General features: G+C 33.7%; 1 long non-coding RNA gene across 1 annotated transcript; it reads right to left on the bottom strand.

Moving 5' to 3' along the window:
• Positions 1-456: 456 nt before the first annotated feature.
• On the bottom strand, positions 457-2,243 carry LOC128245312 (uncharacterized). Its single transcript, XR_008263121.1, has 4 exons — positions 2,049-2,243; positions 1,646-1,758; positions 1,365-1,422; positions 457-1,002 (listed from the first exon to the last, which is right to left on the bottom strand). It is a non-coding gene; the product is annotated as an uncharacterized LOC128245312 (long non-coding RNA).
• Between the last annotated feature and the right edge of the window lie 24,094 nt (positions 2,244-26,337).

The following is a 26,337-nucleotide window of genomic DNA, read 5'->3' as shown; positions in this document are numbered from 1 at the left end:
AGTAAAGTTCATACGTTTATGCACCAAAACAGTGACTGAGACTTATTGTATTGGGAAACAGTTCGAAAATATAATTTTGACTGGTTGGATTTTTTGTATGAAGACAATTCATAAATCTATCTTTATTGTGTCAATCGTTGTAATAACAGTTAAATAAACAGTATTTCAGATCCATTCAAAATACATGATAAAAACTACATTTGCAGACATGCTTCAAATACACAAAATGACTAAAAGAAATATAGCTATTTTACAAGCTCGTCTCATCAAAACACATTATTCAACATATCTTAATAACTGGTGCAGATTGCCATAGCGGTTAAGTGTTCAGAGTTTCATGCAAATATTATCTATTATCTATTTCAATCATGTTATGATATACACTGGAGTATACACTTTATGTAGCATTCTGTGTTTATACATGAGCCAGTCAAAGTAAAAATAAATGTATTCAGAAATATCAAAAGATTCACATAATTTCTATAAAAGATAGTATGAAGGTTTACATGATCAACAATGGTAGTGTGTGTTTTATATTTTATCATAAGTTTGAATAAATGTATCATTTCAATTTTCCTATATAATTCAAAAGTGTTTTAATCCTTAGAGGAAACATGTACAACTGGATATACATCACAGTTTAAACTGTATAAAAATACATATATTTTTGAAAAATCTAATGCTAATGGCTTTTAAATGCAAAATCAAACTTAAAAAAAGGAAAAAGAAATTTCAAATATTAAATGAAGATTACACACAAATGCCTCACTGCCTATTTAACCGTTTAAAGTATTATGTTGTATTGGGATATGCAATTAATTTCAGGTTCTGTTTAAATATATCTGTAGTTATCTGTTGGGTCTGGTATCTCCAGTGTATGTAGGTATAATGTACTGTTCTGACAAAGTCTCCTAAATCACACTGGAACTTTTAAGGTGAGTATCTTGAAGACTGACTCTGGGCATATTCTAGATGTTTGAAACATTGTGATTTCTCAGTGTCCTGAAAAAGACAAAAAGTTATAAAATATTGTTTAATACAGCACAATATAATACATTTATGAAAACGCCTTTTAATGGTTAAACTACAAGTAACACATAATTTACATTCCCATTTTTCAACTGAAATAGTATGCATATTTTATGATAATTATTGTCTTTTGAAAAAAGAAATAAGTGGGGTATTTAAGAAAACATGTAAACACCATTCTGGTCACATTTTATTTCTTGTTTAATGTTCATTTAAGTTAAATAACAATTATGTTATACCAGTTAACTGCTCAAAGTAAGATGCCCAACATCATCTTATTGTATTATTCATAAAATTTGTTTATATCCTATTGCATTTTATCATTTCCTACCTACTTTTACACTGCCCTCCATTGCCATCTTGAAGCATTCCTGGTAGTTTTTTATCATAAGCCTGAAATAATTAACTAAAACAAATATTTAACAAGCAAAAAAACTAAATAAATGAAAACATATTATATCAATAAGCATTTGTACATAGCCTGTACATTAACTGCAGATATATAATATGGTTTTGCAGTTCAGTTTCTACATTAGTCCTTATGTGTTCATATGTTGAATATACCTCTTATATTATTCATAAAACCAACATTAGAATTTAATTCCCTTTTCCATACCATTATTAAACAGAGGTCAATGAAAAGCACAGCATTTTCCACCAAGACCATGACATTTCTGCTGTCAATTTTCATTTCAGTTTTTATTGTACACTTGGCATCAAATGGTATGACTGAAAAAGACAAGATTTAATAATAATAATGTTATATCATGACATGATAAAATGGTAACACTGTTTAATAATTCACTGACTACATGCCACAAAGACCGGTAATATTACAACAAAATATGTACAGACATTTATTTATCCGAATTAAAAACCATCCGAAATAGAAGAATTTCAAGAAAATGTTTTACATAACATATAAAACAGCAATGGAACCAAATCAAATTCTACATCATATTCAATGTTTTAGATGTACACAATATCAGCACATTTACTAAATATAACAAAAAGCTTACATCTTCTACAGTTAAAATCCTTTTTTTGACAGAACGGCGAAAATAGAACATTGTCGTACTGTTTTCAGCTATTTTTAGACATAGTTTATAAATTCCACACCAGCGAACATGCTACACGCAATATTAAACTCTCAAATGTTGGTAAAAAGTAAAAGTATACTTTGATATGGCGAAAATCTTCATCCGCCATCTTGATCGTTAAGTTAACGAGTGCCTCTTAATGGTCGTAGGTTTACGAGCAAAATTAACGATAAAGCAGGTGCACGTTGCGTCTCTGAAACGGTGCCGATCGGTAATTTTGGTCGTACTACCAAAATCAGCTAACGATCGCCTTAACGATCGTCTCTGAAACGCGCCCCTGCAGTCACAATACAAACAATACTGACCACGACATTTTATCTGCAATAAAGCTTTGTTGTTTTCTATGCGTTATTGTTAATAGTTACTTGGCCTAATTTTGACGAGATCTTGTATTCAAAAGGTATGGTGATACCTGAAAAATACGTACTGAAAACGAGATCATGTGAAATTTTGATAATCCCTCAATTAACCGACTTTTACCTGTATATGATGACCAATAAAGATACAGTACAACTGATGTTTGGAAGTCTCTGCATTGGACAAAGACAAAGGGTTTCGTATACATGTTTAACAACAATATACAGACATTTTTTGCAAAGTATGTGCACGAACCACTTAGCCCCGGATTATGATCTAGAAACCAAACGTACAAAGCTGGCATGTTTACGTGTTAATCTTATTGCAAATTACAATCCTTAAAGTATTTGAATGAAAAATACACATGTACTGGGGTTCAAAACATACATGATAGACCAAGATTGTTTTCGAGTTTACGAAAATGAGTCACATGTGTATAACTTGTATAGTTATAAAACAGATAGCATCGTGAAAAGGTTCACTTATGGTCAACCAACCAGGTCGATTGTACTTTTTGTAACTATAATGATATAGCATAATACACTTATTAGTGATATTTTTCATATAACTTGGCATTTTAACGGCCTTTCAAATTGGTGCTAATAGCAGGATATTTTAGTCATGATCTCCACGAACTGCAGTCAAATACCTTGATAATTAACTCACTTACCGAAGAGGTAGACATATAATACTTAGGAAATTGCCTTGGTTATTTTATTAAAATACATAAATAGTCAACATATAGTATATTAACTGGTACCTTATCGTTATTAGGTACCAAACATATTCGTTTAAATTTAATGCATTGTTATGTTAAACACATTTGACTAAATGCTCAAAGCAAAACAAAACACGTTTTCAATGAGTCTGGTTTGTCAGAACTTGAAATTAATAAATTTGTTGTTAACTTGTATCTTTTCTTTGTTGGTGTCCTTTTATATGCCATGATGAGGTTAATTATGACAAGGCCTTAACTCGATTTTTACCAATTTCGATATGTTAATACCTGTATTGTCATGTGGCGTTGTCTGTCTCTTGTTCAATGTTGTTGTTGTCATGTGTCTCTTGTTAAGTGTTTGAAGTCATGTAGCTTTGTATCCCCCTGGTTAAGTGATTATGGAATGTGGCGTTATATGGCTCGATTTCAGTGTTTTTGTCATGCGGTCAGGTATGTCTCTTGTATAAATGTTGCGGTATTTGTTATTTGCATATTTGTTAATGCATGTGTGTGTGTGCGTGTGTGCGTGTACGCATGTGCGTGCGTGTGTGTGTGTGTGTGGATTTTTTTATGTCTCCCGTTTAGTGTTTATGTTCAAGTGGCAATATTTACAACTCAACTTACATTCCTTAAATGAACTGCCTTTCAACAATTGCGGTTATCATCCGATCAACGCAACATCTTCGGATATGTTAGGATCGCAATTCAACTTATAATATACATGAATATTGTTGATCTGGTTATTGTTTGTATTGTGACTGCAGGTCCCGTAAAATATAAATCAACGTTTTAGAATGTGTACATTAATGATATGTTAAATGTATTGTCAAAAGTGTTTTACTTTACGTTTAAAAGTGATTTCGATTGGTTGATCTTTTCCTGCGTTATTGTGACGTCATCTTTTTTAAAAAAGTGTCTGGTAACAGTCGGGACGTTCTATTTACAGAATGGGTAAAAAAGGATAACTGAAAGTGTTTTTTTTAAATGAAATGAAGTATTTTTAACAATTCTTGAATGAAATAATAAACTAAAAAGTGTCTGGTAACAGTCGGGACGTTCAATTTACAGAATGGGTAAAAAAGGATAACTGAAAGTTTTTTAAATGAAATGAAGTATTTTTTAACAATTCTTGAATGAAATAATAAACTATTGATGTAAATATAAGTAAGGAATTGCGGGATTGATTTCATTATCGGCGATATGGACGCAATTGGGCTCGTCAAAGTGCGCATGAAGTCCTCTTTTACCAGCCCAATTGCGTTCATACCCGGATAATGAATTCAATTCCACAATTCATTCCTTAATCGTATGTCACTTTTGAATGTTTTTGTTTTAAGTGACATTGTATTTCTCTTGTACCGTGTTTGTGTTCATGTGGCGTTGAATGTCACTTGTTAAGTGTTTATTTTCATGTGGTATTGTATTTCTCGTGTTTAGTGGTATCCACGCTCAATTTGTTTTCCTTTGAGAAATGCAGATTTCATGTCCGTTGTTCTATTGTGCATTTCTTGCTTGATGCAACAGTGAGAAAAAAACTCGATTGGCTCCTTTCTCAGCTGCTGGGCTGTCATATGGGATAAAGGATATCTCCTAAAATCCGCTGGCCACTCACCTAGCTCTTGTTATCCCATCTTTATTGGTTAACACCCATTTTGGGTAAACTGTAACTAGTTCCTTGTTTTCATTCTCTTCATAGGTATCAACATCAGAAATATTATGTAATTCCTTACTCATAACAACCAAAGTGTCAGCATCACTCACTTTTAATGAAAGCACATCTTTATTGTCGTTGCTTTCGTTCTTTTCTGAATATCGTAAAATATATAATGTCATTGTGCGTCTTATTCCATAATGATACTATGAGGAAAGTATAAAAAGACATGTTCATTATAGCAATAAGGCTCAATTCAAATCAAATGTCATTTTTACCTTTATTATATAAACAGAACACTTATACATAACTTTTTCCTTATCGATACCGAGTTAAAAATACAGAAAATCGTGTCTGTACATACGTATGCCTTTCTATTAGTGTATTAACTTTATTTATAATTGATAATAGGTATTGTTTTCTGAATTTATACCACTATAAATTATCGTTTTTTGACATATGTTCGCTGAATAAAGTGTCAACTAATTTTTCTTCGACGTTGATGTACAGCTGTAGTCGATAAAGGAACAGAGTTATCACCTTATAGAGTCAAACTGAACTCCGGAGTTTGCTTTTGACCAGTCAAACTTTACAACGTACAATTAAGGCTGACACCCGGTAACAAGGGCCAAGCCGGCAATTTGCTTGGTATACAATGCATATGTTTTGTTTAACACTCTAGTGTCAACCATACCTTTATGATTTTCCTATGTATTTTATATATATTACCGACTTTAATCAACACATAGTTAAACATGAAAGTAGGAAGTATGACTATTTCATTAATTAACTGCGTTGTAAAGAAAGGATTTGCGAAATCCATTAGAAAGTATGCATACACATTAGAAAGTATGATAAGCAAATCCCTGCAAATAATAATTCACGTGATAGTAGGCCAAGCATCAATTTATACAAACATAGATGTTTTAACTACCATACCTTCAAGATACAATTACTACATCAAAAGTATGGTGACGAATCCCCTACCCCAAACACAAACAGACTGGTATTAAATAAGTAAGTGATATAGTTTGTATTGCACTTTATCACATACTATATTGCATATATGTATGTGTTTCGAGCATCAGCAACTTCATATTCATTTCTTTTTGTTCCACTTTCTTGCAGTTATAATCGTTATTTTCTCTTGACTTTACTCTCATTGTTGTATGTAATTACAACCAAGATCATAACTGTCGAGACAACAAAATAATCAAGCAATTTTATAGAATCGAAGCGAGGCTATTACAAGAAAATTTCAGACGTACTTTGCTATCCCGTTTCCTTTTAAACAAAGAAATTGGCACATTACTGATCTCTTAAGATCAAAGATAACCATGCCTATCAAATTATCCTAGTCCATTTCCAAGTTAAGTAGATCAAACATGATTCAGTGGAGAACCCACTTCTAAAAACTGACTGGAATTGATAAAAAAAAGTTATTTTCTTTAAAATAATATTCTACTTGTTCTGATAAAATACGTAAAATAGAAACAGGGCGGTAATTACCAACACTGATTTTAACGCTTATTATAGAGAGGCATTACTCTAGCGATTTTGATATCATCAGGAACCTCGCCTTGCATAAAAATCAAGTTGACAATATGAGCGAATGGACATGCAAAAATTGATGCTCCATCTCTATCAAAGCTTGCCGGAATTCCATTCTAGTCCAGTAGCTTTATTTGCACTTAAATTTGATAAAAAAAAAATCTTATTCTCTTAGGAGAATAAAAAATGATTCAGAAACCTACCACTCTTTGGGTATCACTTTGACGCAAAACCTTTCCATATGTTTGTACAAAAGTGGGTCGTTTTTCAACTAGCTTAGGCGCCACAGTGGTATAGAAATTGTTAAAAGTATTGGAAAAAGTTACTTTTTCAAAGCAAATATCACCATCAGTAGTTAAGCTTTTATTTGATCCAAAAAAGGATGACCCATTCTTCAAAGGTAAACTTAGATGTTTTAAGATTTTTTTTCCAGAGTGATTTTAAGTTATTTTTAAAATTTCAGTAAAGGCTTTGTCAATTAGATACAGTGCATTGTGTCTTAATACTGAAAGAATTAAAATAGCCTTCATTTGTGTCTTTCCTTTAACGGTTAAACGCCGGTTTAACGCTGGTTTTTATTTATAGCTTAAAGGATGTCTGAATCTAACCATTGTTTCTCTGTTTAATTCTGACCTGTTTAACAGGGCTACATTATTAACTACTGATTAATACAACTCCTTGAAAGTATTCTATGCATTAGAAGCATTATCATAGAGCAATACAGGACCCCAATCTGTGGACGAAAGATTGACATGAAAACCCCGTTTTTAAATTACTTTATTTCTTAAGGGAACGCACTGTAACTGTATTATGAAAACCAATTAGTTGTTTTGTAAACTTTCTAGTACAAAATGTCATACAATGATCGCTTATACTGATATCAATACCTACTGACTGAGAAAAAATTTAAACTTCAGAGATTAATATCAATCAGGATGAATATTTCCCCGAGTAGGAACAAAAAGCTACAGGTCACGATTGGCGTGGGCACGAGAAAAATATTTACTTTTGATGATCACTACGTAAATCTCCATGGTCATTTTTGTACCCCTCAAATGGATATTGAAAATAATGTGAATTGTACTTTTTTCAAGTTATGAAGCTAAATTGTGTGTAAACGTCTCGTCATGTTGAAAGTGTGTAATGACTAGCAGGTTTTGGTATAATTGTGCTTAGTGCGATTATATTGAAACCAACTTGATTGGGAATAAATTTATACTTTATACGCAGTTTCAGTAAACACGATAAAAGTAAAGTAAAGGGTCTTTTTAATACTAAAGGAAATTAACACCTTAAATCTATCATTAAATTCAAAACATGTCATCACATTTATTAGTATTCAGAGTAAATAGCGATCATTTCAAGAACGAGAAGTTGTTGACCGGTGAAATGAAGTTAGGGCTCGCGATATAACTCTAAAATACGAAAATTAATTGTCTTAAATATTTGGACAAATGTGAAACTGTGCGTGTCTCTTCTAGCTTAAAACACTCACTGAACACTGACTGTCACTGACTGTCACTTTCAATGACTGTTTTAAAGTTGTTATCAAAATATTTAATGATAAATCTATGTCGGTGCATGCGTCGTCAGTCTTTGATGTTTGCACGAGTTGTATCGCTCGTCCGGTTTCTTCTGTTCCCTTTTTGTATTTTTACTTGTCACTTGTACATGGACGCGTATAAGGGTTTGCAAATGATCAATGTTCGAGAGTGATACATGCAAATTATCCAAGTCATAATGAACGAGTCGTATATTTGGGTGGTATTATCGAAACCGGTACCATTCATATGCAATGTATGTAAAGTAGCAAAATGATTGTGAGAACAATAATGACTTTTGTGACATGATGAAACCTACGATATGCTAGAAAATATACATTCTCAGGTGTATTTTGTTTGTACTTGAAATGAATTTAAAAACGTTACACCCTAGGGGGACTTCTACTACCCTTCAAAAAATCAATTCACTTTCAGTAAGTAGACTGAACCAAACTTCGTGTTATATATTGTCCTTCGTTAGGTCTCTCTTTGAATCATAATAACATCATATAACAACGAAACCATGACGACATACACATATTTTCAAAGACGCCTTATGGGTCCGATCAATTCCGATGTAGGAGTATCTAAGCTCTTGTGTGTTGATACGTTAGTACTTCGGGCTCTAACTCGACGTGAATCAACGTTTCGTCCTGGAACTAAAACTGCAAATTTGATTGTAAGCCTACGTCGATGGAAACGAATCGCGGATCCAAGTTGGTTCATGTCAGGAATTTTCTAACAGTATCTCGTCTTTCAACGCTTCTAAGCGATTGTTTTTGTGCATGTCGAAATAACTACACACACACATATTATTATATATTTATGCGAAAAGCTACAGAAACAAGGCTAGTAGCAAAAGGTTTAAACATAAACCCGGTTTAATGGCACTGGGTAAACGCCAAAGACATAGAACATAAAATCACAAACAAGAAACATGGAAAAACAGCACAAAACTGAAATGTCATCACAACACAACTAAAACCGGTTTGGCGAAAAGGTACATTCCATTAACATTTCTACGGGAGCGAAATTTCATTGTCTGAGCCAACGGTAAGGATCGTTCGATTGACCGTAGTGTTATTCTGAGCTTAATCGTGTCCGCTGACACTAGAACACGTCCATGGTGTGCCGTAACTATTTATTATACAATCCTGTTCTTTGTTTATACGGTTTAATATCATTCTAACGATCTGAAGATTAAAACAGAGCAGGTATTGTTCGTGCGCCGCCACATTACATTGATGAATCAATCTTCCCGGTCGTTCGATGCTGAGCCCTTGTCAACAACACCAGTAAAACGAAACGTATCATATGAATATCATTCGGGTTTTTTTATCACCTGGCCAATCCGGTTATTTTCTGACTAGTGAAAGTCTAGTGAGGAACATTCCAAATCCATACGGTTATTTTTCATAAAGACGTAGGCCCTAGTGTAATTTTCCCTTTGTGTAATGTGGTCATTTTTGTTCTAAAAATAGCAGAATTATCCTTAATAACCTTTTCATTTATGAAACGAAGTAAGGAAAATCGAAATGAATAGATAAACATATATGTATAAATTTATTGTTTCCAAATCCGTCACCTGACCATAATTTGCAACACGTTTGAAAATAAAGGGGTTTCTATTTCATAGAAACTCCCATTTGTATCTAAATTCTCAGTAAATCGGATATTAATATATCAAAAAGTAAATTCAGCCAAAATTGCATATACATATATGTAAAGTAAAACTGTTGCATAAACTTCAATTCACGAAATAGTATGTATCCAAAGTAGTGATGTAGTACACATTTTATTTTAAAGCTAGAACTTGCTTGAGTTTTTATTTTACAGTTGCATTCGTATTGTTGTTTCCAAACTGCCATCGCTGCCGGATAGCCCCTTGAACACTGTGTGAACCGCCCTGCTGGTCCTTCTGTCCTGTCAGGGCTGTCCTCCTGTCCTTCTGGAACTGGTCGAGCGACCACCGCGCTGGTGAAAGTAGACAGCATTTTGAAAGAAATAATATATTTTAAAAATCTGGTCCACTAATCTTTCAGCAAATGTTGATAGGGTCAGAAATAACGTTTTTAAACGCCAAAAAATAATAAAAAGATAACCAGAAACTCCAACATCAAAAGGTAAGCAAATGAGCAAAGGTTTGAAAACAAGTCTATTAAAATAAATGAATGTTTGAAAGTATTAAAGCCTTTCTGTTTAATTTTTATTTAAAATGACATACGAAAATAAAGCGTACAACTAAAATAGGAAATAAACCCGGGATGGTCTGAGAGTTCCTAACTTGATAAACACCCCTTGTATTTTCAAATATAATATATGTAGGGTGTTGTTTGTAGAGTTCTGTGCTGTTGTTCCATGTTTCTTGTTTGTGATTACTTGTTTTTGTGTTCTATGTCTTTGCTTTTGACCCAGTGCACTTAAACGGGGTTTATGTTTAAACTTTCGACTACTGTACTTTGTTCCGTAGTTTTTCATATAAATATGATAAGTATTAAATTGAAAATGGTATATTTATTAACAATTAAATGTAAATCGCAATATAGTCGCAGCATAACTTTTTGATCGATTCGGCCAAAATTTATTATTTTAAATATTAATTCAGATGCAATTTTAAAAAAAAGATTATAAGGCCAAGCAAGATTAAGAAAGATTTTCATTCAATGCACCAGAACCTACAGTTAACTAAGTAAAGGTTAGCGTGAAATAAGGAAATAGTTCATTGCAAAATAAGTATAAGTTCAATAACAATAGAGAAAAGTGACACACATGCACAATAGCGAAATTAACCATGACAACAGGCTAATTATTTAAAAAATATATATATTCTTAAATGATAAGCATTTCACGATTTTTTTTTTTGATTTTTTTATACATTGGGGGTACTTTCATCTTGCTGTTTTTGTTTTCTGACAATTTTAAACTAATTGTGTTTAAGTTGAAACTTTAACAGTTCACGTTTTCACACAATTTGGCAACTTATCTAAGGTTCGAGCTTAAATATCATATACAGTAAAACTGCGATCGTTCGAACAAGCGGTCGTTCGAGAACCGGCGTTCCCTCGAGGTCGGAGCTTGGTCCCGAACTTTTTCCTTCTATTTTCATATAAGATAAACATACGCTGCATCGAAACCTAATTATGTCGAGGAGTCGAGCAATATTCTTGGTCCCAAGTACACAAATCATGCACAAAACCTTATGGCTCCCTCGAGGTCATAATTTCACACTTTTTCCCGAACGCATGTTCCAAAATAAACAAACAATTGCTAGGTATTTAAATTTTCGCAAGTTGTAAAAATTGCAATGACAGTTGAAAGGCAATTTATAAGGTGTGAACAACCGTTTAACAATGTTAACGCATGACCGATATTAGTTGATATGGGCAGTTTAGAACATAATTATGAAAAGTTAATGACGAGCAGTTAATTGTGAGAAATGTAAATGAGTAATAAAATATGAATAAACACTACGATATCGATCCAACATCGGAATATCTGAAAATATTTCCTTTTTGTCACTTTGCTTTGCAATATGGTTATTTGGTAAAAAAATCGATTTATTGATATTTCTTTTACATTTTATATTTAAGTATACATAAAGTAAACGACAGCCTTTGAACATATCAGCGATTTCCACAACGCAACACATAATCGTTGTCTTAGTAAACAGACTACTTCATACTTGAAATACACTGAAATACATTTCATAACAGACTGGAGAATTGAAAATCGGGTCGTTCGAAACATCGGATCCCTCGAGGTTTAGGCTCGGTCCACGGCGACTTCGAGCGATCGCAGTTTTACTGTAACTGTACTTTCCTTATACCAAGAGCGAAGGAGTAGCACAGGGCGAACTTAGTAAGTCAAATAAGGATGAACACCTAATCACCAATACTAACGGTCTTTGACGATTTTGCAGGATTTTATCGGCCGTTGTCCACAATAACCCCTGCTCGACATAGTTATTACTTTTGAACTCGGTTATGACGTTGATGACTGGCACAGGGGTCGCAATTTATTACACAGCCTGCTTCTTTTACACTAAAGTTGATTTAATAATTAGATCGTCTATTAGTGCCGTGTATTGGCCCTCGAAACGGGCTACATCATTATCTTATTAAACATGTAAATGTCTCAGGGTTTCCTGTGACGGCGTGTTCGTGTGCTGGCTGTTTTTATAACTGATCTGGGGCAATGGAATGCACTAATTTTGAAAGCAAATTGCATAAGAGGTGCATTTTGTACGTCCTCACACCGAGTTAGTTTGAATAAACGTCTAGCAAACAACCGTCATACTCTTCAATATGATATTATTATTAATTTTCTATAAAATTCTTAAAGGGAACCGTGTACATATCCTCTTCTGCTCTGTGCTAAAAAATGTCCTTGATTTGTGTTCCTGTTGGGAGTTTCCGGAGAAAATTTCACTAAATATTTTATAATACGAAACATTATCAAATTATCTCTATAATGATGAAAGCGAATGCCAAAGTGATTTATATCTGATTTTGGACAGCATACTATCAATTATATTTGGTTTGAAGGCTAATAGAACAAAATGGCGTTTGCGATCCTATAATTAGCAAGCATGATTACATATATCATTTTGTAAATATTTAAATGTGTCTGAAAGAAGAACAATGTTTTGAAAAGGGTTATTGTAAACAAAATAAGTGAATAAACACAATTCAATTAAAACATGAACGGGCTACGAGAGTAGGTTCACTTTTAAATGCAAAAATCTATCAAAAACAACAATTTCCTGTGCTACTTTGATGATGTTTTTAATTTAAAGAAAGATGTTTGCCTTATTGTAAGCGGGAATTCACACGTTTTTCATTGTCCTTTTTAGAAATAATTGAAACACCAGAGCTCTGCGTTTATTTTACAGTCTGAATCATGTTTGCAATACCAAAGCATTTAAGATAATATTTTGTTACAAAAAAAAATAATTTAATTGTATATTATCGTTTCACATAATCGTATATTATGGCCAATAACAACAAACCCATACACTACGCTAGACCTTCATAACTAACAGGATAATGAGATGTATAACAAATTAAAATACTCATTGAAAGATGTTGTTTTGCTATTCCAAAAATGTAAATAAATGTCAAAAACAATGTTTCTTATGAAGGAAACCGAGTTTAATCTGAAAGAAATTAGCATAAAACACGGTTTTTCTACCTTATGAGACTATAGTAGACCACAGTAAATATTTAAGCATTCACCAAACATTTATTAAATACACGGTTTCAATCGTGTTATCAGTAAATATTACCCATAAATGCATTATTTAGTGAGTAGATTAAGGTATATCGGTAAAAATCGATGTATGTTATAAAAATGTCACTTTAAAAAAAGAGACGTCACACGCTGTAACATCCCTAACCAGCAAAAAAAATATAACATGAATCTGCAATCATAAAATCAAAGCACTGAAAGTTTAAATATATAATGATGCCATATTAAACCTTATATTTTGCATGAGGAATTCATCATTATTATTCACTTAGTGTTTAACAGTTTTCCCATGAAACCGTGCATATTGTTTGCTGACTAGATAACGATAATTAATATTTGTCTATATTGGCTTGTGGAAAATGTGTTTTTCTCGTTGATGGCTGATTTACGCGTGATTTTAGCAGCTAAAGGAAGTAATAAGACATTTAGTATTGACACATCACATCAGCGACTTTCCATTAACAACATGGATATTTTGTGTTAAAAACAGGGGCTTAATTTTCATCATGTGAAACATGTTCAGTATTTCTTTAGTTCTTTCCAGACTAAAACCTTACAATATGACTACTTGCGACTTGTGACCATGGCTGCATTCCATATTGGTTACCATGAACACACATCGGTTTCCATTGTCTAACATTTAACACCACACACGCACGAGATTGCTGGAATGTCTGCAAAAAAGAGTTTTCAAAATAATTACAGAAATGGACCTCGGTAGAGGTCACAACTTTTAATATGCCATTTGCACACAATTCCCTTTGATAATTCCGTTCCGAAAACAATCAGCCACATCGACCCTACTTTTTGTACTTATTTATTTAGTGTCAATGTTATATTGACATGAACAAATCCAACCCTGTAAGATATTGGATCCCCATATCCTGTCTGGAAAAGATCCTTACCACTTAAGGAATCTGACCCTTAATGGTGATTAGTTGATGCCTGGTGACCCAATATTATGTACAACAAACAAGCTTTTTGACCTTCAAATATTGTAAATCAGGGGTGGTATTCAACGTTCAACTTCCGCAATCTTATGATCATACATCATTGACTTCATTTACTCTATTAGTCAGTTATCAATGACAATCCGTTAAGCTATATCGTGTTTAGATCCATTTAAGAACAATATTGAATACCAGCCCAGATCCATTCACGCCCGAATTTTGATGCAATAAAGAACAAAAATGCATTGTGCCATAACTTTATCTTATGACTCTTTTATTTTCTAATAAAACGACCATTATATGGGATCATCAGGCATCACCATATTAGATCATTACTCGTGAAACACTAGAAACCAGCGTTAGTTCGCCTCTTAAATTCGACTCTGTACTAGGTATAAAATAGTTCAGTGCCAATATGATATAAAATTAATATAAACATGAAATACAAAAAAGAAATAGCTTTCTTATTTTATATTTAGGGGTTATGTTTTATGTTGTTTTTTTCAATATTATTCTTAGTGACTTCCTGTAAAGCCACTTATTTGTTATATCAAACTTCAGAAAAAGTGTTGTTGTAAACAAATAAATAGTACATTATGTGAGCCCCTCCCAAAAACATTTTTTGCTTTAGCCTGTTTTGTTAAGCTTGCATTATACCGAACATATTAGATATTATTATAAACTTATATATTTGTGTTGAAGGTCATATGTGATCGCTGATCACTAGCAAGGGCGCTGTAATGTTCAATGTTTTAAAGGATGCATTCATCCAAAACAAGTGTGTCAACACTCTATCAGTCATGAACCTAAGTTAAAAGCTTAGCATCTTTTACTGTTTTTTCACGAAACATAAGAAGGGATCTGTTATATTTAGTGTGGATAAACAAAATGTTGTTGAAAAAACTGTGAAAAACTATCACTGCTACATATTGTTTGCACTCACAAATTGTATTGTTAATATGTTCATCCATAATATCGGGTCAGACATCGAAGGCTTATATCACAGTAAACTGTTACACAAGTGCAATATCATCTCAACACTGTCGAGACGTCATTAGTTTGGATTTGTAGGAATGTCCTTGTCGCGTCAACATCTAAAGAGCAGACGTCTTAAATAAATCGGGTTTGATTTCGTACAATATTCCGGTCTGGCAAATTACATCAGTAAAGCTAACATTTCAATATTATTTTATGAAAAGCTACAGAAACAAGCCCAGAAGCCGAAAGTTCAAACCTTGAATTTTGACGGTTGTAAGGCAAGAAAAACATAAGAGACAGGTGCATATTCGGTCTGTTAAATTGTTTCATAACGGCAAAGTGCCTTGTAATTTGATTTGGGAGGAAATCTTAATGCAAAGAAAATTATTGCAAAAAACTGCAAGCAATTATTTTAAGAAGCAGCCAAATCGGCTTAATCACGCTAAAGGGATTTTAAAAGTTTATAGGGAAATTCTTAATTGTGTGCAATGTAAACACACAATATAAACTACTTGACGAATCTGCACTTTAGCTTGTTTGTAAAGGTGACGCCAAATTGGTTCGATTTACCTTAAAGCATAATGTTTGAATCAAGTGTCAAAACTACACACCTTAATGGACGGCAAAATCTTTGTCTGAAAAAATGGTCATGTTGTGAAGGAGATTAATGGTATCAGCCGGAGTATATTTGTTTTATATTATTCTAACACAGATTGGGCATAGAAAGGTCATTTTCAAGTTACGCAGCAGTTCTACAGCATATACAAATAAGGTGGAGGGAAACCTGAACATCAATCATTTGCATAAACGTCGTGATTATTTTCTAGAAGTAGGCCCGTCTTAAATTTCCTTTTGTTCTCTGACGTGTTTCTTGGCAATGTATATAATGCTCAAACTTTCTTTTTGAACTGTTAGTTTAAAAAGTGTAAATATAATTAGGTGACGGTGTTGTAAGTACAGTGTTTTTATTCAAAACTAATGTTACTCTCTCAAATTATAAACTTTTTTTCTGATATTTTGTTTTGTTTTATTAACAATGTTAAAACCGCTTCAAAACCAATGCCCTTTTCACAGAAAGAAAACATATATCAGAGCAAATCAAATTTGTCTGAAACGCTGGAATTTCAAGAAAGGTAATATATCATTTTGCTTTATTTGACGAACATTTTTGAATTTATCAAAGGCAAAAAGATGATAAATGAGTCTGTGTGCTGCAGAATATGACCATATACTATGTATCAATCCAATAACGGTCTGAAGCTTTTAACGACAGAAGTGGCATTTTTCAGAAAATGAGGTATGAATCATTTGGATTCGGTCATTCCGTGCGAATGGTACTTTGTATGCTCACACTACTTAAATGATGGGGATCTTTATGCAACTGTATACGAGTATATATAAAAACAAATTAAATTTCAAAAAAACAAGCACTTCATATGTAAATTAATTGTATCAATTGTTGTTTTTTTCAAGTTTCACTTAAAATGTCAAATTGTTATTTTATAAAATGCAAACGGTAACGATTTAAATGCTAAACATATAAACTATTTTTATAAGTGATATACACATACAGCCTCACTCCGAAACAAACAAATTTTCCCTAACTTTCACAGTTACTTCATTTTGCTTTCAGAAGTCCAGACCAAGTACAATATTTTCACCACTATAGCATTACAACTGTATCCCCTTTCAAACTAGTGTGCATATTAACCGACATCAACGATAGCTGAAAATCTCCTGTTTCCACCAGACGATCGACAATAATATATCTCAAATACTCGAATGGAATAAAGACTAATTTATTTATTATGAACACAGCTTATGTTTCCCCATATCTTCTTTCTTTTTTCCATGGGACAATTTTTTTTTTAAAGCAATGCGTTATGAAGAACTTGTCTGAAAAACAATAATTACATATTCTCTCACTGTTTGTGTATTCCTATATTGTTTATCGTTGGTCATATTCCCCGGTTATGCCCAATTTTTCGGCGTCTGTAGTTGCTAAGACCTGTCTCCTCATTGTTAAAGGTTGCTGTTTCATAACATCGATTTCTGTTTGCATGTCTTCAACAAATTGTGTTTTTGTACTTTTTGTACTGTACTTTTTTGTAATATTCGCGTCTCCGGTGCATAACGGTACACCGAAGGACTTCACTGCCTTGAAGAAGGCCTCTCACTCGACGTTATGTATTAAATCATCTTTTCATTGGAATGACACGATTGTGTAATCTTTAGATGATTGTTCTAGTTGAACAGGTCTTTGGCGTCGATCTCTCAGCTGCACTGTATAACGACCTGTCAATGATCTCTTCAAGAGCTTTAATCTCTAAATCAATTATTATCTGTCTTCAGGCCTAGAAATCCTAACACTACCTGTGCCTGGTCCCTCAAATATACAAACAAATAAAAGCCCGTCTGAATAAATGTATTCAGCTTTAGCACCGTTTCCTTGCTAACCCAATCGTCATACTGTTCTTTAGTCGGCGTGTTACAAGTCGATCTGACCTCGCACTGTTGTCCCTCATATGGTCAGGTTTATTCTCAGCCCTCTCGTGGCTTCTTAACAGGAGAAGGGATTGACATATACATGTGAGATCTCCCTAGTTTCATCTCATTTCGACTTTGTCGTGTATACAAAATGCTGCAGGGTCTAACATGAGGCATTAGAAAAGCGTTATCAGTTTAAGGCAGTTTTATATTGCAGATGTTTTTTGTTTTATTTTCCAACAGTTTTTATGTTACAGAGTACAGTAAAATGATTGGAAAAAGTGGAAAGACAATGGTTTGATGGTACCTTTTTGTGTTACATAGCATCATCTCTTCTCTATTTGTTGAGATTATATTAATTAAGGAAATCGAAACTAATAAACATCAATTACTTGTTTTAAAAAAAACTAGTTTCAATGCGTATTGGACTATCTGCACGTATCTTCCATGTGATACGACACAAACAACAAATGACCAAACGATAAAGAATTCGATATACCGTGCACAAAGCATACCAATATTAGGAATTCGTAGACTAATTCATCAACTAATTTTTATTTGAACGTTGGTCTGCACGACAGCAAAACAAATCTAGAGGGTTAAGTATATGAATGGGATATTTATATATAAACATTCAATATAAGTGTTGACGTCAAAAAACATAAAGAAAACTCTTTTACTTATGCAGCTTCGTTCTGTTAACATTTAATTTGGTCTAAACTGCAAAACGTTATAAGCATTTGTACCCAAATAAATAATTAGTTTTTTAACGGAATATTCCGAATCCGAGAGGAACAATTAGTATAAAAAAGCTAAACTAGATCATATTCAAACAGCTTATCTGAGTTTCCTTGATTTATTACAATAAACACTTTAAGGACATTTCTGTGGGAGATTTGACCATATCGAACCAATTTGTGATCATTGCATTAGATTTGTAGCTATCACCATAAATAAATAGTTAATGTCACAATGCCATTTAGGATTAAATATTTAAAGAAAAAATGACAATATTACTATGATAGAATCTCATTAAATGTCTGATTAATTGCCGAGGTCTAAGCGATTTTTTATTTAAAAGAACAGAATGGGAAATACGAACACAATTACAAACTTGTCAAATGACTTTCCGTATGCTAATGAGGCAGTTAAATGGGCGGATCATAGCTTCAATACTGTTCAGTGAAAAGTTGCGATAGCTACTCGCTCATGTTTCTGTAAAATGCACTTTTGTTTATGACGAAATAAAGTGTGGCATATCATTAGCAGTATTAAAACTAAGAAATAGAAATAGTTTATAATAGATAAGATACTTAAAGCGGGAACCCTTCAGCAAATCAGATATTGTTTTACTGTTACAGAGAATTCTCAATCGTAATTGTCTGGTACACTTTGGGAATGTGAAAAATACGTTAAAAACTATATTCGTTGAATATTGTTCGAACTTGATTAAATTTTACATTCAAACACGGGTAAGATTTCACTTGCGAAACTCAATTGTTTTCAAATATTACTTTTTCAACGTTGTACCTCTCTCTAAAGGCGTCGTCACATATTAATCATAGACAGAGCTTCGAGTGAGCTTGCCAATTGCCTGAACCCTCTGATACTGAACGAAACGATAGTCACTCCATCATGGCTACCATTATGGTCATACAAATAAATCATTTTAAACACAGCATATTTGCTATCTTTACGATACTCTAAGCTTCACGATCTATGGATTCAAGGATAGCACTGTCAAAGGACATGTCATTACGTAGGCGATGCCAATTATGACATTTGCAATTGTAATTCCTGTGCGTTACCTCGTTTACACAACTAATAGGCACGAGGAGCAGACGTGATAATGTCGGTAGTCTGTCTGGATCTGTTGTCCCTTAAAGTCATAATACCAAATGTGAAATATTCAAGACAGTTGGGGCTGTTATCTGAAGTGCTCAATACTCGTTTACAAAAAGTCTCACAAACAACTAAAATGGGCAATGTGATGCAATACTGTTCAGAGTCTGATGCGTTCAAAACGCTTCTTGGAAATCGACAACTTGAGCTTTTGACATTTCCAAGAGAAAAGTGCACTATTTCGTCTATAATATGAAACATTATTACATTATCTCGATCATAATGAGAGATTGCCGCCATTTTAAAAGTTATGTAAACGTGATTTTGTGACAATGGGCAATCAGTGACATGTTTTGATTGATGAAATCGCAGTGATACAAACGCATTTCACTTTTTCCGTATTCCTACATTAGATTTTTAGGCAGATACTACAAAATGTTCGTGGTAATTTCGACTTAGATCCAATTTCGTACATGGTTTACTGTGTCTGGCAGAAGAGCAATGCTTTGAAAAGGAACATTGTTACATTAAAGGAGTACGTAACAACAATTGATATGAAACGTGTGCTACCCGAATAGGTTCACCGAAATGCTGAAAACTATCCTAACAAGGCCTAAGTAGGCCTAAACGGCCCTAAAATGTTGACAGATTTGAGCTTTAGCATTGTGGAATTCCGTTGCTACTTATCTTATGAGCGTAAAGGGATGTTGGTTATTTGTATGTAATCACAAAGGCAACTATAACCAAGGGAATGTTTATATAAAATCAATGAGCCCAGACCTTCTCAAATCGAGATTTAGGGACATACACTAGAATGATATAGCTATCTAGCTGACGCTATAGACAATTGCTAAATATTTTTCACTTGATCATGGATCTCATTAAAAATATCTTCTGTCGCTTGAGGCCATACCCGCTCAGCCACACATGATCCAGCTTCGTTTTATATTGCGGGTAAAGCCGCTGTTTTATTTGGGCAAAGCTTCCAGAACACAGCATGCGACATTATACATCATTGATCCTCATAAAACGAGTATGCCGTTGCGCTGCCTGATCGAGGAACAGGACAACAGCGGCAGTATAACAGCTGTACTCCGGTGTGCATTCGTTAGTGTCGGTAAAGTAACGGTAGGGTCCTTTTATGGGCTGCCATATATCCGATTGCCTCAATGTGTAACGTACTGGTACAGAGGTGATACCGCAGCTCTGTTGATGTTGACTACCGCATATACGCTTGCACATCAATAGAACGACGGTGGCGCCTCGGTTTAACATCTGTGACAAAAAGAGGTACGCAATCGTCTTTCGCCGGTACTTTGTCTGTATTGCTACGGGTAATTGCTTTATCGAAGGAGTATTGCCGATTTTCACGCCTTTGTTAAATATGTGCTCCAGATTGTTCCCGGCGACATGGAGCATACATCATACATAAATAATCCCTTGCTGATTGTTGTATCGTAATATAGTACTCCATATTGCCATTATCATCCTAAACCTTGAGGGAATGTTGTGCACTTGGTGTTTTGTTTGCCGCTGCACATAGTATATTCAGAATTTTTGCCCTTGGATTAGCAAATACATGACATTTTTACCTGTGTCGCTTATAACTTCAAAATGATTAGTCATTCATTCATGAGATCTTTTAGGAAGGTATTTGATGTTATTAAGTTGCGGAACTCGTAATGTTGTTGCACATGAATGGAGAAAGGACAAAACAAATGCTATTGCTATTGCTTTGATTACATACATGTCATGTAGGGGCACTTGTGTCATATAGACACACTTGTACTTCATTTGACTCTGTTTTACAGTGTAATCTTTAAGAAAGAGTAATCGGTCCAAACATGACTCTAAGGTGGATCTTTGCCAAATCCAAAATAGCTTACGTCTAGCAATTAGGACTGTGTCAGTGATGACAGTCGCTACTTTCCGTTTACTTGACATGAAAGGCGTGGCGGGGCCAATACTGACTAAACCATGCACTGTTGGCTGTAATTTAAAATGCAAGGGCGCTATTTTAGTAGATATTAATAACGTGTTAAATCCCCATCGTGTTTATTAAAACGACGTTCAAAATGGTTTTATGTAGAATAGTTGTTCGGACATAAGTGAGATTGTGCATGCTTTAACTAGTGTAATTCTCCAACGTACTCGCCTGTCACTAACTGCTAAAATTATTGGCAGATTGATTTGATTGTGAGAAGTTAATAAGCAAATACATTAGTGTAATCCCTTAACAATTGGCAAATGCTGAGCTTGTCCCTGAAGATTCCATTGTGTTTTATGGAAATATTATGAAAACAACTGAAACTGTCCGTATCATATCGGCATTGCGTTACTATACAATGAAATTGACACGGCATGTCATTCAAAACAGTCATTCTACACGCAACTGGTAAATCAATGTCATAAATACGCGAAGCATATCATATTTATTGTTGCAATCTGCCATACACCTCCACTTATTGCATTGTTGCAGTATATTGATTTCAGAAACACACTGGGAAAAATCAGGGGAAACGACAAATTGATATCCTCGTTACTGAAAAAAATTGTTTTGACAAATGAGAACAGTTGAACATGAGATGTGGTCCCTATAGTTGTTATCTTCAATGTGCATTGATGGTATCAGTGTATCAATTTTGTAAGTTTGAAGCATATATGTTACTTAATCTATTACTGTTATGATATAATCGTTTAAATACATAAACTGATGTAAGTTACCTATTTAAGAACTTACCTCATCTATCAATCAATTTAAAATATACAATTGACGATATTTTCCTGTGTATCTATGTTCCAAAATTGTTTCTTTCATATGCTTAAATCATTAATAAATCCGACCTGTATGAAGTGACTTGTAAACATGTTCCAACATAACCCTTAGATGCAACACAGTTATTTACAATTATTCAATCACTTAAGATTTCAGAATCTAGGTCCTATAGTTTGAAAAGGTATGTATATCTAATAGCCAGTGTGTTTATCTCTATGATCGTTTAAAACGTATCCGTTGTTTGTCAGAACTTTTATGAATTTTAAAACGCATTGTTTCAATACACTTACTACGATTAAGAAATATGTTATGACTCAATTTCTCTTGGCAAGAAAAAATATTGCTTTGCATAATTTTAAACAATTGCGTTTTCTAAATGATACTTTTATTACCCTGGCATAGGAACACATTATCTAACAACTAATAAGACAGATCCTATTTAATTATAATTTATAGCCGGAATTCAAAATCATTGTGGTAGCATTTATATTCCAATCCAACGACAATGCGGTTGTAGAAAAGTAATGATAGAGAATATATAGAAAACTTCCTTAATATTACCAAATAAACTTAAACGATAAATTGCCCCGTATGATGTGCAAAAGACGTTATCAAAAACACTATATCCATGAACGTGTCTTCGTTAGTAAGCGGGTGATATCTAGAATGTATGTGCTCTTAAGACATGTTCTGTTTTAATTTTAGATAAATGCCTAATTCAATAAGGTACTTGTGTATGGGGAAATTGCAAAAGAATTCATATTATAGTCCTACTGATAAAACAAAATGCCATATCAAAGTGTATTCAATGCACTTTATCAACGGTGATAAAACTAAAATTAGAATGAACTACAATGGTGTGTTGCTCCTTTTTTATTGGCGCATTAATCGAAACACTTGTTGATGATAAAGTGCTCTCATGTGACTCATAACTGTATGGAAATGTTCATTGAGTTTAAGTTTTTAATTGCTTAAGGATCGAATACAGATTGGCACACCATTAGTTCTGTTTTAACGTTCATTGTGTCCCTTCGATATATTAGTACACCCTGTCTGAATTTAACATGCATTTTGTAATTTTCGTGCGTGGCCACAAATAATTGATGAACCAATTAACCCAGTTGTTCGTTCGAGGATATTTCTTCATCCAATCCTTGATGGCTACAACAGATTTTCCGTATATATTTCTGGTTTCTAATTGGCGATTGTAGATGCAAATGATGCAACGGTTTTCTCCGGAAATAAAATCTAGCCTAGCAAAGTACCTATGCAGGCATTTCGCAACGTGCTTTTCCCCTTGAGACAGTCTCATGTCGATGTTATATAACCTATTTGACATATCCGTCAAATACAAACTGGATTCCCGGAGTTTTTATGTTATATGTAGATTTAAAGAATTGTCCGGTGTGAAATTATGTGTCATCTCACTCGGGATCACGTGAGAGGTGGTTTATCTTCTTTCGGTATAACTTCCCTTTTCCGTTGGAGAGCACGACCTAATACGTTTGCCAAAAGAGATGTACAATTAGACAATACTTTCATATAAAAGGCGATGTTCTTGCGTTAAGTACCAACGTGAAAAAGCTTTGCAGAGCCTACCTTTTGTAATTTTATTCGGGTTCGGTGGTCGCATTTAGATTATTTCACGAGGTTTTCAACTCAATGTACTCGGCGACTGGTAACTCGTTCAACGACTGTTTTTGCTTGTTACACCCAAACCTATAATGCATTTGCATTCCAGTTGTATTAGGGATTCTGAGATAATAATTGTCCCCTCTTCTGAGATTGTGCTTTTAGTCCGGATATAATAGCCTGCTATAGGAACGGCCCGGATAAGATACTTACGACGTTTCATAGCTTTCGGCTCGACCGGGCCCATGAACGTGGTGCTCGTGTCTCCAGAAAACGTATCGCTGCTTTCTGTATATTGGCTTATTTGGTAAAATAGTAAACCGGAGTACCCGAAATAGTTCGAACTTACTAGAACCATTCGATGTTGCCGGTTTAAACCATACACAATTTGTTTCGAGTACTAGGGGCTACGAGTATTGGGCGTTTAAGTAAGAACAACTTGCAAACAAATTATTATTAATAAATGCTGGATGCCAGAAAAAAGTGGAAGGATAAACATTTATAAAGGTGTGTCACGCTGGTTTGTGTCTTTTTAACGGGTCATCCTGAAGTCCTGTCCCCACGCAAAAGTAAGTCAAAAGCAAACAATTGGGGCTTCGGGGTTACAAGTATAAAGGATGTAAACACATTTCGGTTCTTAAATGAGACTTGTTCGCAATCGCTCATCGTGTTGTTATAATGGATTGGTCACTGTATTACGGAATACCTGATTACGTTATACGCGTGATTTGCTTAAGAGAGACAAAAACGATATAAGCAACCGGCATTTATTCATTCGTTGCCTTTAAACACAACATGTGTATAATATGAGCTATATTTTGATCTACTTGATAATTGCTAGGGTTGTGTGCCCAATTCGTACCTCCATTTTCGCTATGTAACGATATTGTGTATTTGCCTTGAAACATGTTTTAAAACAGAGTTTCTATAACAAGTACCTTATGATAATGTTCATTTAATGATCGTTTTTCATGGAAATATTTCAAGTCGGCACATAACAGACAGATAAACAACACTTTTATGTAAGAATTGACGAGCTTACTTTTCGAAAACGAGTTTCATTCCAAATAAAACGCATAACGCTTCTCTTTTAAATGGCATCAATTCCTTAACAGTGCATAAGCAATCGTGTTTGTCTGTGAGAAGAATATAATTGTACTCAAAACATTCACTTAGGGTTATACAGTTTTCCCATGAAACCGTGCATAGTGTGCGCTGGCTAGATAACGATCATTTATAATGCATGTTATTTGTCTATATTGTCTTATGGAAATGTGTGTTGCTCGTTGAGCGGTTGATTTGCGCCTGAATTTAGCAGCTAAAGGAGGTAATAAGACATTTAGTTCTGAGACATCACATCAGCGACTTTTCAATAAACATTGATATTTTTCATTTGAAAATGCTTGCATCACATCTATTTTAGAAACAGGAGCTTAATTTTCTTGTGAAAAATGTTTGATTTTTCTTTAGTTCTTTCCAGACTAAATCCTTGAAAGGTTCAGACAACTGCTCAGCATCTTTGCTCGACCAACTTAAACATAAACATAACGTGATACGCACAGTTTTTTCTTAATTTTATCATATTATTATGAGTGGTATTAAGAATTTGTTGAGAAAGATGTATTGAAACTTTGTTGTTCATGTGAGATAATATTTTGAGATATTGACACTTTGCTGGATTTGGCAGAAAATTAATTTATTGAAAAACAAATAAGTAGATTTAAAATTAAGTCGATAAATATTACGATGTTATTCAGTTTGACTATGCTCAGACATAAGTATTTTGTTTACTGTATTGTCATGTAACTTACCTTTATTTTCGCTGAAAAAAATCGATTTAGAGAGAATATGAACTGTTGGTCATGCTTACTGAAAATATAACAAATTAAATCTTTAGATCTTTTAAAAACACTTTTTACCAAATTTTCTCCATAACCTTGTCAGGAACTTGTTCCTCAATGTCGACAATTGAAGACATTTTGAAAAAGGGAAATATTATGAATAAAGATGAAAAGCATATATCCTTATAATGCTAAAGTAATTAGGTATTTCGACAATTGGAATGTTCGTATTCAATATTCTTTTTTTGTGGACGCTTATTAACAATTGGAAATACCCTATCCAAGTAGACTTTCGAGCAAGCTTTTAAACAAACCAAAACAAAAATATGTGTATATAAAGCATATGACACATTTCACTCTATACCCTTATTACTTCTGTTTGTAAAAATCCTAGTAGATGAGACGAAGGCCATCACTATTTATAAAAATAAGACAGAAACATGCTTGTAGTCGGAACTAAATTTCATCCTCAATACTCGAAAACGTTTTGCGCTGAATATTGAAAATGTCAGAGGAATTTACAATATAATAACTATAATAACTATTAGCGATACAAAATTAGTTCATTCAAACTAACAATCACTGCTCAAACTAAGCTTATTCCTGTTCATAGATAACGCGATAAAATGAGCCAATT

The sequence above is a fragment of the Mya arenaria genome, chromosome 9, assembly GCF_026914265.1.
Source record: "Mya arenaria isolate MELC-2E11 chromosome 9, ASM2691426v1".
Taxonomy (NCBI): Eukaryota; Metazoa; Mollusca; class Bivalvia; order Myida; family Myidae; genus Mya; species Mya arenaria.
The sequence above is the reverse complement of the archived record's forward strand: the minus strand, read 5'-3'. Positions and strand labels throughout refer to the sequence as shown.